This window comes from Capsicum annuum, chromosome 3, assembly GCF_002878395.1.
Source record: "Capsicum annuum cultivar UCD-10X-F1 chromosome 3, UCD10Xv1.1, whole genome shotgun sequence".
Taxonomy (NCBI): Eukaryota; Viridiplantae; Streptophyta; class Magnoliopsida; order Solanales; family Solanaceae; genus Capsicum; species Capsicum annuum.
In genome coordinates, this window is record NC_061113.1 from 111,007,449 (window position 1) to 111,012,441 (window position 4,993).

Below are 4,993 nucleotides of genomic sequence, written 5' to 3' on the forward strand. Positions count from 1 at the left end.
TTTGGGACTCTATTCGTACTCTTTAATAAGGGTTCTTGAAGCCTTTGAATTGGGAAGGTTGAATCTTGACTTAATTTTGAAAATCTGTGGTGGATTCTTTAGATTCTTGTAAGACATTTTGGATACATTGGATTTTGGTTGAGGGAAAACTTGAGAAAAACTTCATATAATGCTTGTAAATGAGTTTAATTTGGTGGTTTTATGGTTTAAGAGGCTTAGAAAAAGTCCAAACTATTGTTTTTAACTTTTGTACGAAGATGGAAAAATTAAAATGGGAATCCTATTTTATGGGCCACCGCGACACGTCACTATTGCGATGGCTCACAGGAAATTGACAAATAGGGATCAGGGAGTCACCATGATGTGGAGCCATCACGTTTTCCCACTGGTTGGGACCTAAAAATTCAGCGTGATGCATCACAATCACGCTAGGCCACTGGAAATTAACTATTGCGAAATTGGGGTACTCCACAATGTGCCACTATCGTGAAGTTCCACTGGAATTTGACAATTGTCAATAGACCATATTCGTGATGCGCCAAGCACTACAATTACGCTATTTTATGACTTGGACTTATATTAGCAATAACGTCTTGCCCGGGCATCATATTTGGGCTAATCTTTTATTGACAGAAAGCTTATCAAATTTCCCATGTGATAAAAATTTAAAATTAGGGAAATTCTATATGGTTAAAATGATACTCACTTAGGAAGTCACTCCTTAACCTTCTCAAGGATAAATTCATCTTAAAAAAAATTTAGGGTATTACAATATCTCCTCCTAGAAAACATTCTTCCACATATATTGCTAGTTAAGCTAAGAGCATGAAGGAAATTGAGTATGTAAAGCTGGAAGAACTCGCTAAACTGACTCTACGTGTTTCTAAAATCATAAGTACTTTAGAGAATGCATGAACTTAATAAGGGTAGAGATATAGCTAAACTTTTGCTTAGAAGGGCTAAATTAAGGAAGAATATTACCTTTGCCTTGATCAGAACTCATGAAAAAGAGGTATGGGTACTTATATCGCATGTCTGCTTCTGCCTCCCAAGTAGCCCCTCAACTGACTATTTTTTCCATAGAACTTTGACCAAGGGAACTTCTTTGTTACTATGTCTACGGATCTGAAAATCTAGAATCTCAATAGGAATCTCATCAAATGAAAGACTGTTCTGAATATCAGCACTCCCTGAAGGATCTACTACAATGGAATCACCAATATACTTTTTAAGCATGGAGACATGAAAAATAGGATGAACAGCTAACAACTTTACGGGCAACTCAATTTCATAGGCTACTTTACCTACAGACTCAACACTCTATAGGGGACAACAAAATGGAGGCTAAGCTTTTGCTTTCTACTAAACCTCTTCACCCCTTTCATGGGTGAAATCTTCAAGTACACCAAATCACCCACCTTAAACTCAAGATCTCTTCTTCTCACATCAGCATATAACTTTTGACGTCTCTGAGCTGTCTTCAACCTTTCTCTAATCAATTTCACCTTCTCCATAGCCTCAAATATTACATCAGTTCCAACCAAAGTAGCTTCACCCACATTAAACCAACTAATGGGTGATCTACATCTCTTACCATACAAAGCCTTAAATGGTGCCATCTCAATGATAGAATAGTAACTATTGTTATATGAAAACTAGATCAGTGGCAAATGCTCATCACAACTACCTTTGAAATCAAGAGTACACACCCTCAATATATCTTCTATGGTTTGAATGGTCCTCTCAGCCTAACTATCTACCTGTGGACGAAAATGATATGGTTAAAATGATACTCACTTAGGAAGTTACTCTTTAACCTTCTTGGGGAGAAATTCATCTTAGGAAAAATTTATGGTATTACACTGGGCATATGGAATCCCCCTAATGCTTTAATATGGTAAATTGAAGGGCACTTAAAAGTCCTCTTAAACCAATTTATGATTTGTATGGATAATACTTGCAAGTAAGGATTGGTATGACAATACCAATATTTATGGACTTGGTTAATAAATTGATATAGGTTTGTTATTTGGAAACTAGTTTTAATTGGGGAATAATGGCGGGAAGTGTAATAAAGCCATGGAATGTGGATGTCCTGAGGAGAAAAAAATTAGAAACTCATATTTGTTGATATGAGGTTGGTCTTGGTGACCGATTGCATGATGTGACAGTCTATTTATGGAATGTACTAGTCAACCCATGGGATGATTCCCTGGTTGTCTAGCTACACACACTCGGACCTTTTCTGCTGAGGGAGCTGAACCCATATAGTCCATGGGTGGTTTAGTATGGTAAAGCTACACAACCCAGGTAAGTTTTTTAAGGGAATGCTAAACCTGGTCCCTTTTCCCGGCATGGTTATATACATATCTATGTATGGTTTTGTGCATATGGATTTTTTTACTTAGTTTTATAAATTGTGCTATTTATCCTAACCCTTAGATCATGCTAACGGTCACTCACGACAGCACCAAAACGCACACACTAGTGTATGTGATCTTATCAAGTAGTAAGTGTCTTCAAGGAAGCCTAAGTATCGATCTCTCAGGGACTTGCATTCGCCGCCTATCTAATTCTAGGTTAACTAATTAAGAAAAAGTAAATAGGGAGAGAGTTTGTAATTTTTAAAATTAAAAATAAAATAAATAATTCATAAAATAAAATTCTTGGGACAATCAATGGAAGAAAACCAAGGGTTAAAGCACTTCTAACACTTATACTATGTTATTGAATTTCATTCGTCAACTAGCTTATCGTGGTTGTTGATTCGTAGGGTTAATTGCATAATAATGGTTTCCCAACCTCTAATTTTTTACCTAATACGGAAATTACAACTATATCGTTGAGCGGGGATACAATAATCCATTTAATTTAATTAAAGCTATAATCCTATGTTTGAATCAAGTAATGCATCTAAATACATCCTTGTCCTAGACGCTAAGTTTAATTCATTATTTTATAAAAGAATAAAAACCCAAACTTTGTTTATTCCCCTATTCTATCTTCCTATTCCCTCTCCCGAGATCAAAAGGTCAACAATATATGTATTTTATTGGTGATCAATCCACAAAATAATTATAACAAGAATAAACAAACAACCAAATATGATAAGCAAAACTAATCAAAATTAATCCAAAACAATAGTAATCATGTTCTTGGCTTTAACCCCGAAAAGAGGTTTTAGCCTTGAATGGAAATATTACTCATCCTATACCTTGGAATAATGATACAAACCATCAAAAAACTAAATTAAAGAATGATAAAACCTAAAAAAGAAGTTGTGGTAGCCTCCAATGATGTCCCTAATGATCTAGGATGTTCCAAGAGGTCAAAAGATGTTTAAAATATTTTTTAGGACGTTATATTTATAGTAGACAAGTTATAAACCAAGTTAGATTAGGTTTACACGCTGTTTCCCTTCATCTGGGCGAAATTTTCCCAATTTTGGTGCTCCTCGCATCGCGCTGACATGCTAATTCACAATTGTCAAAAAATCTGTCAAATTCTAGTAGCTAGTCGAGATTTCGATATGTCGTAGAGGCTCTTTAAACCTCATTATAAACTACAAGTGACTGTGGGTAGCAAATTTGGGCCTCTTATCAATCTAGATATGTTTTGAACTCATCCATTGGACTTTCTGACACTCCACACGTGCCCAATTACTTACAGGAGTAAAAATTGTGTCCAGCTTGTGTCTTGTGCTTTCGTTGATCCATTCTGAGCCTTCTTGAGTTATTTCTACTTTATTTGAATCTTTTATATCCTTCATATATCATCATAATTCATTCACCAAGCATCCTAAAGCATTAAACACATCAATTAAGATCTGAAAACAACCCAACATCCTCATCGATGAACTAGAAACATGAGCTAAGCATAGGCTATATTCACATTGAGGTATAACTCATTATTCTGACTCTTTTCTTGATCCAATTGACACTTGAACATAATAAATAAGTTTTTTTACATATAAATATATTATAACAACCTTATTAACTTATTAAAACATATTAGAACCCAACACAAGAGACTAGATAAACACCTAGCTCAAGCTAGTTACAGTAGTTTTCTTGGTTGACTTCTAAATGATCAATTTCAATAAGAACTCTTGTGAAACCACCATTAAACATTGTAAACACATACTTGGACACATAAAGTCTCATTTATATAATTATCAACACATACAGAATAAGAATAATCCTCAAAACAAGGCTAAAAAGGCTAAAATAGTAATGCTAGAATTCATAAATAAACCCAACATCAACTCGCTAACCCCTTATATTGGTGGCGGTATAACCATGCTATGAAGGAACAATCCTTTATACTCATCCAACATAGTTATTGACTCGGGGACAATATTTGGACTAAAGTGTTAAGATTTCATCCTTACAGAATGCTCTTTTTTCATGTTATGATATTTCTAGACACTTTGATTTTATTTTTGATAATGGTTTTGGCTATGGCTGAGGGCATGTCCCAATAGGTTTTCTTTTATCTTTTGGTTAGAGGCTTTGTGGTACTTTTATGAGTTTAAATGGACGGGATCGGTATTGGTGTCAACCTTAGCATTGGAATATTTTGAAATACTGATATCATTAGATGATATTGTTGGTTATTGATTAAATCTTATTTTAGAATATCCTTAGTTGTGGCCTGGTATATTGACCTTATTTTATTATGGTTTGGTATAGTTGGATTATCGGTATAGGATGGTTGGATTCTGTTGGGTTAGTCACAGTTGTGATCTAGTCTCAGACTCTTTATGTAAGTTGTTACACTTTTTTGTTACACGCTCGAAATTTAGCCAACTTAAGGTAGGTGGCTGGAGGTTGGGTTGGGTACTAGTGGTGGTCTCCATACCTGGTTGGACTTGGGATGCATATTATGACAAAGCCCCAGGGTGAGCCATGTTAAGTTGATATCAAATCATAGGTTCATGCTCAATTGGGAGTCCAAAAAGCCATGTCGAGTAGAGTTTCTTTTAAGGGTGTGT